General features: G+C 38.0%; 1 protein-coding gene across 1 annotated transcript in view; it reads left to right on the forward strand.

Moving 5' to 3' along the window:
- The first annotated feature begins 341 nt into the window (after positions 1-341).
- The window catches only part of LOC111536218 (palmitoyltransferase ZDHHC15), a 23,196-nt gene continuing 15,124 nt past the window's right edge, over positions 342-8,413 (forward strand). The window contains exon 1 of the mRNA XM_026451771.1: positions 342-452. The gene's annotated coding sequence lies outside the window, so the exon portion shown is untranslated. The remainder of the gene's footprint in view (positions 453-8,413) is intronic.

An 8,413-nucleotide genomic window follows, 5' to 3' on the forward strand; every position in this document is an offset into this window, starting at 1 on the left:
CTCATGCAGTCAGGCAGAGAGAACAAATTCTCCCTTCCTCTGAATTTTTATCCTATTCAGGTCCTCAAAGGATTGGATGAAGCCCACCCACATTGGGGAAGACAATCTGCTTTACTCAGTCTACTGATTCAAATGCTAATCTCACCCAGAAACACTCTCACAAAGACACTTAGAAATAATGTTTAACCAAATATCTGGGCACCCTATGACTCAGTCAAGTTGACACATGAGATTAACCATCAGAATGAAAACCAGACAAAAAAATTGCAGATAGGAGGCAGGACCAACTTGCAGCTCCCACTTGGATGGACAAAACAACATGTGGAGACTCACACCGTGAACTTTTGCTCTAAGAACTACCACAGGAACATACCAGGAAAGCAGAAAGAATTCACAGATTCTTTGAAAGAAGCATCTTGCCACTGCAAACTCCGTGAGACAGCCAAAAACCTGTGAGTGCCCAAAGTGTGAGAGGGGGAAAGTCCACCTCTGAACACGCATCCTCACTGGGGAATCTGAAAATTCTGATCATGGGAAAAGGATTTAACCTTAGAGCTGAAACAAATTTGGAGAGCCAAGAGAAATATAAAAGTAGAGGAAGCAGTGGGAAGAACCCTGTAGGCACTCAGTCTTCAGGGAAGCCCAGGCTAGCCATTTCCTTGTCACTAGGGCTCTCTTTATTTCAAGGGTTCCTTGGAGAAGGGCCACAGGGAGAAGGAAACTACTGAACTTTGTTATAATTTCAACTGAACATGAATTTTCTTGGACATAATCCAGGGAGGTGAACGGGAAGTATAGATACGAGCACAGAAGCTGTGGCAGGCAGGGAGGGGCAAGGCCTGAAAGCCCTGCTTGCTTTCTCCGTGGGGACGCTTGTAGCAAGGCAAGATGTCAGCCCTGCAAACCAGCTTCCTAGATATAGACTAGGTGCTGTTGGTGGGGCTCGGTGAGAGTGAGACTGGCCTTGCTGGCTGCATGGGAGTTGGGTGAGGTCTGTCACTGCTGGCTTTTCTCCACTTCCCTGGTGACCTATATGATGTAGCAGAGGCAGCCATAATCCTCCTGGGAACATAACTCCATTAGCCTGAGAACCACAGCCCCATTTCCCACAGCAACCACAGCAAGCCCCACACAAGGAGAGTCTGAGCTCAGACATGCCTAACCTGCCCTGATGGCCTTTCTCTACATGCCATGGTAGCTGAAGATAAAATTTCCTGGGAGCTCTATGTCCCTGCCCATTGCCTGAGAAACCAGAATACTTATCCATGTGACCCTAGGGAAAGATTGAATCCCCACTATACTACCACAGCTGATGCTCTCTTGAAAGCCCCACCTCCTGGCTGGAGGCCAACCAACTCAAGCCGTTACAACAACACATAAAAGAACAACCCTGCTCTAAGAAAGGAGAAAACAACAGCTAATTCCACTGACTGGGACATCCTAGCTAACCAGAGGTCCTGAGTTTGTCCACGTAATAGCTTCACTGTTAGCACAAATGGCATTTGAGAAAACCAGGGCCATAAAAAAAACTACAATCAAGGATCCTCACAGAATCCACTTCAACTCCCCTCCTGCCTCCACTGGAGCAGGTGCTGGTATCCATGAGTGAGAGAACTGAAGACGGATCATATCACAGGACTCTGCAGACACTCCCCAGTACCAGCACAGAGTCTGGTAGCTCTGCTGGGTGGCTAGACCCAGAAGAGCAAATAACAATCACTGCAGTCTGGTGCTCAGGAAACCCTATCCTTAGAGAAATAAGGAGAACACCACATCAAGGGATCACCCAGTGGAGGAAAAGAATCTGAACAGCAGCCCTTGAGCCACAGAATGTTCCTCTGACATAGTCCACCCAAATGAGAAGGAACGAGAAAAACAATTCTGATAATATGATAAAGCAAGGTTCTTTAACATCCCCCAAAGACCACACTAGGCCACAAGCAATGGATCTAAACCAAGAAGAATCCTGTGAATTGCCCAGAAAAGAATTTAGAAGGTCAATTATTAAGCTGTTCAAGGAGGGACCAGAGAAAGATGAAAAATAACTTAAAGATATTTAAAAAAATTACAGGATATGGATGAAAATATCTCCAGAGAAATAGACAGCATAAATAAAAAAAACATCCACAGTTTCTGGAAATGAAACACACTTAGAGAAATGCAAAAGAAACTGGGAAGTTACAACAATATAATTGAAGAAGTAAAAGAAAGAACATCAGAGCTCAAAGAAAAGGCTTTTGAATTAACCCAATCTGACAAAGACAAAGAAAAAAGATTCAAAAACAATGAACAAAGCATCTAACAAGTTGTGTGATTATGTTAATTATGTTATTCTGAAACCTAAGAGTAATTGGTGTTCCTGAGGAAGAAGAGAGATCTAAGTGTTTGGAAAACTTATTTGGGGGAAAAACCGAGGAAAATGTCCCTGGTCTTGCTAGAAATATAGACATCCAAATACAAGAAGCTCAAAGAACACCCAGGAAATTCATAGCAAAAAGATCATCATATAGGCACACAGTCATTAGGTTATCTAAAGTCAAGACAAAGGAGAGAATCTTAAGAGCTGTGAGGCAAAAGCATCAGGTAACCTATGAAGGAAAAACTATCAGACTAACATCAGATTTGTCAGCAGAAACCCTGCAAGCTAGAAGGGATTGGGGTCCTGTCTTTTGCCTCTTCGAAGAAAATAATTACCAGCCAAGAATTTTGTATCCAGTGAAAGAAAGCTTCATAAATGAGGGAAAGATAAAGTCTTTTTTAGACAAACAAATACTGAGAGAATTTGCCACTACCAAGGCAGAGCTACAAGAAATGTTAAAAGGAGTTCAATATCATGAAACAAAACCTTAAATTACAGCAAAATAAAACTTTCTTAAAGCATAAATCTCACATGGCTTATAAAACAAAAACACAATAAAAAAAGGCATTCATGCAACATCTAGCATGATGAATAGAATGATACCTCACATCTCAATATTAATGTTGAATGTAAATGGCCTAAATCCTTCACTTCAAATATACAGAATGGCAGAATGAATAAAAATCTACCAACCAAGTATCTGCTGTCTCAACTCACCTAACACTTAAGGACTGATATAAACTTAAGGTAAAGGGGTGAAAAAAGATATCCAATGCAAATGGACACCAAAAATATGCAGGGTTAGCTATTCTTATAACAGAAACAAACAGACTTTAAAGCAACAACAGTTTAAAAAGACAAAGAGGGAAATTATATAATGATAAAAGGACAGTTAAACAGGAAAATATCACAGTCCTAAATATATATGCCTAATACTGGAGCCCACAGATGTATAAAACAATTACTATTAGACTTGATAAATGAAATAGAGGGCAACACAATAATAGTGGGGGACATCACTGCTCCACTGACAACACTAGACAGGCCATCAAGACAGAAAGTCAACAAAGAAATAGCAAAGAATCAATAGACTTAAACTGTACACTAGAACAAATAGACTTAACAGATATTTACAGAACATTCTACCCAACTACTGCAGAATATACATTCTATTCATAAGCACATGGAACATTATTCAAGATAGACCATATGATAGGCCACAAAACAAGTCTCAGTAAATTTAAGAAAATCAAAATTATATCAAGTACTTTCTCAGACCACAGTGGAATACAATTGGAAGTCAACTTTAATGGGAACCTTCAAAACCATGCAAATACATAGAATTTAAATAATCTACTCATGAATGATTGTTGAGTCAACAATGAAATCAAGATGGAAATTTTAAAAATTCTTTGAACTGAATGATAGTAGTAACACACCCTATCAAAGGCTCTGGGATACAGCAAAAGCAGTGCTGAGAGGAAAGTTCATAGCATTAAGTGTCTACATCAAAAAGTCTGAAAGAGCACAAATGGACAATCTAAGCTTACACCTCAAGGAACTAGAGGAACAAGAACAGACCAAACCCAAACCCAGCAGAAGAAAATAAATAACAAAAATCAGAGCAGAACTAAATGAAATTGAAAAAAAAAAATAAGAATACAAAAGATAAGTGAAACGAAAATCTTGTTCTTTGAAAAGATACAATTGATAGACAATTAGTGAGATAAACCAAGAAAAGAAGATCCAAATAAGCTAAATTTGAAACAAAAAGGGAGATATTACAACCCATAACAGAAATACAAAAGACCATTCAAGGCTACTAAGGATACCTTCATGGGCGCAAACTTGAAAACTTAGAGGAGATTGATAAATTCCTGGAAATATACAACTCTCCTAGATTAAACCAGAAAGAAATGGGAACTCTGAAGAGACCAGTAAGGGGCAGCCAGATTAAAATGGTAATAAAAAAATTGCCAACAAAAAAGTCCAGGGCCAGATGGATTCACAGCTGAATTCTATCAGACATTCAAAGAAGAATTGGTACCATTCCTACTGAAACTATTCCAAAAGACAGAGAAAGAGGGAATCCTCCCTAAATTATTCTATGAAGCCAATATTACCCTAATACCAAAAACGAGGAAAGAACATAGCTAGAAAAGAAAACTACAGACCAATATCCCTGATGAATATAGATGCAAAAATCCTCAACAAAATATTAGCTAACCAAATTCAACAGCATATCAAAAACATAATCCATCATGATCAAGTGGGTTTCATACCATGGATTCAGGGTTGATTTAACATAGGCAAGTCAATAAATGTGATACACCACATAAACATAAGTAAAAACAAAAATCACATGATCATCTCAATAGACGCAGAAAAAGCATTTGACAAAATCCAGCATCGCTTTATGATTAAAATCCTCAGCGAAATCAGCATAGAAGGGAAATAAGGTAATAAAAGCCATCTATTACAAACCCACAGCCAAATTATCCTGAATGGGGAAAAGTTGAAAGCATTGCTCCTAAGAACTGGAACAAGACGAAGATGACCATTTTCACCACTTCTATTCAACATAGTACTGGAAGTCCTAGTCAGAGTGATCAGACAAGAGAAAGAAATAAAGGACATCCAAATGAATAAAGAGGAAGTCAAACTGTTGCTGTTTGCTGATAATGTGATCATATACTTAGAAAATCCTAAAGACTCTTCCAAAAAGCTCCTGGATCTGATCAATGAATTCAGTAAAGTTTCAGGTTAGAAAATTAATGTATACAAATCAGTAGCAGTGCTATACACCAACAGCAACCAAGCTGAGAATTAAATCAAGAACTCCACGACTTTTACTATAGTGGAAAACAAACAAACAAACAAACAAACAAAACTTAGAAATATACCTAACCAAGGACGTGAAAGACCTCTACAAGGAAAACTACAAAACACTGCTGAAAGAAATCATAGACAACAGAAATAAATGGAAACATATCCCATGCCCATGAATGAGTATAATCAATATTGTGAAAATGACCATGCTGCCAAAAGCAATAGACAAATTCAATGCAATTCCCATCAAAATACCATCATCATTCTTCACAGCACTGGAAAAAAACAATTCTAAAATTCATGTAAAACCATAAAAGCCCGCATTAGCCAATGCAAGAGTAAGCAAAAAGAACAAATCTGGAGGCATCACATTACCTGACTTCAAACTATACTACAAGACTATAGTCACCAAAGCAACATGGTACAGGTATAAAAATAGGCACACAGACCAATGTAACAGAATAGAGAACCCAGAAATAAGCCCAAATACTTACAGCTAACTGATTTTTGATAAAGCAAACAAAAACATAAAGTGTGGAAAGACACCCTATTCAACAAATGGTGCTGGGATAATTGGCAAGCCACATGTAGAAGAATGAAACTGGATCCTCATTTATCACTGTATACAAAAATCAACTGAACTCAAGTTGGATCAAAGACTTAAATCTAAGACCTGAAACCATAAACATTCTAGAAGATAACATTGGAAAAACTTTGCTAGATATTGGCCTATGCAAATAGTTCATGACCAAGAACCCAAAGGCAAATACAACACAAACAAAGATAAATTGATGAGACTTAATTAAACTAAAAAGCTTCTGCACAGGAAAAGAAATAATCAGCAGAGTAAAGAGACAACCCAAGGACTGGGAAAAAAATATCCGCAAACTATGCATGTGACAAGGGACGAATATCCAGAATCTACAAGGAACTCAAATCAGCAAGAAAAAAGCAATCCCATCAAAAAGTGAGCTAAGGACCTGAATAAACAATTCTCAAAAGAAGATATACAAATAGCCAACAAACATGTGAAAAAATTCTCAACATCACTAATTTTCAGGGAAATGCAAGTCAAAACCACCATGAAATACCACCTTATTCCTTCAAGAATGGCCATAATTTAAAAATCAAAGCATAATAAACATTGGCTTTGATGTGGTGAAAAGGGAACACTTTTACACTCCTGGTGGGAATATAAACTACTACAACCACTATGGCAAAGCAGTTCCTCCATAAGGAACAGTATGGAGATTCCTTAAAGAACTAAAAGTAGATCTATCATTTGGTCCTGCAATCCCACTGCTGGATATTTACCCAGAGCAAAAGAAGTCATTATATGAAAAAGACACTTGCATAGGCATGTTCATTGCAACACAGTTTGCAGTCACAAATTATACAAATATGGAACCAGCCCAAATGGCCACCAATCAGTGAGTGAATAAAGAAAATGTTATATATATATATATATAGAGAGAGAGAGAGAGAGAGAGAGAGCCATAAAAACATACTGTGTATATATATGATAAACACCAACAACATTATACTGTATATATATACATTATTTTATATAATTTTATATACAGTATATATTATATATAATAATTATATATTTTATATATATACACTACTCAGCCATAAAAAGGGAACAAAATAATGGCATTCTCAGCAACCTGGATGGAGCTGGAGACCATTATTCTACGTAAAGTAACTCAGGAGTGGAAAACATTATATCATATGTTTTCACTTATGAGTGAGAGCTAAGCTATGAGGATGCAGAAGCCTAAGAATGATATAATTGACTCTGGGGACTCAGGGGAAAAGGTAGCGTGTGGCAAGGGATAATAGACTACACATTCTACACATTGGATACAGTGTATACTGCTCAGATGATGGGTGCACCAAAATCTCAGAAATCACCACTAAACAACTTATCCATGTAACCAAACACCACCTGTTCCCCAAAAACCTATTGAAATTTTAAAAAATCAAATAAAATTAACCATCACACCAGCAGAGGGATGATTATCCCAGGCAAAAGGAACTGCAAGCACAAAAAGCCCTGAAGCAGGAGCAAGCTTCATTACAAGAGCAGATAGGCAGCCAGTTTCACTGGAACATAGTATGAGGAGAGTTTTGCAAGATACATTTGAAGAGATAGGCAGAGGTTAGATGATACAGGACATGGTAAGGAGTTTGGGTTTTATTCTGAAGGTGTTGGAAATCCATTGAGAGTTTTAAGTGGAGAGTGATATGATCTGATTTACATTTTTTTATTATTTTATTTTTAGAAACAGTATCTTGCTCTATCACCCAGGCTGGAGTACAGTAATTCACTGTACTCTATGGATTACTGCAGCCTCGAACTCCTGGGCTCTAGTAATCCTACTGCCTTGGCCTCTCAAGTTGCTGAGGCCACAAGTGTGTACCACCATGCCTGGCTAATTTATTTTATTTTTTGTAGAGACAGGATCTTACTATGTTGTCCAGGCTGTTCTGGAACTCCTGATCTCAAACAATAGTTGTGCCTTGGTCTCTCAAAGTGCTGGGATTATAGACATGAGCCACTACACCAGATCTGATGTAGATTTTGACAGATCACCCAGCTACTCTGTATAGTAGGTCTTGTGAGGGGCAAGTATGAAAGCAGAGTGATAAATTACACAGCTATTGCAGTCAACTAGCTAAGAGACAGTGTGGCTTAAATGAGGATGGGGCATTGACAGTATATTTTAAAATATGCAAAAGGACCCAGATATGCATGTTCTTCTCCCTCCCTCTTTGACTCAATTACGCCCACAACTTTAGTCACTCACATACTTCCATTAGTAGAAGTGAACACAAATCTCTGCTGAATTAACTGTCTATTGTGTTGAATCAGTAATATGTGCTTAATGTACACTTTAGATGAAATTATTATATTAGTTCAAATTATTCATCATTTTAGTTTTTATACTTAATAATCACATTAAACACAGTCATACTCTATCAATGAACATCTAGAAAATGAGAGGGAAAGTAAAATACCTTTCATCTAAAGGAAAGGAAGGAAGGAAGGAAAGGAGGAAGGAAGGAAGGAAGGAAGGAAGGAAGGAAGGAAGGAAGGAAGGAAGGAAGGAAGGAAGGAAGGAGGAAGGGAGGGAAGGAAGGAAGGAAGAAAGGAAGGAAGGAAGGAAGGAGGAAGGGAGGGAAGGAAGGAAGGAAGGAAGGAAGGAAGGAAGGAAGGAA

This window comes from Piliocolobus tephrosceles, chromosome 12 (assembly GCF_002776525.5).
Source record: "Piliocolobus tephrosceles isolate RC106 chromosome 12, ASM277652v3, whole genome shotgun sequence".
Lineage (NCBI taxonomy): Eukaryota > Metazoa > Chordata > Mammalia > Primates > Cercopithecidae > Piliocolobus > Piliocolobus tephrosceles.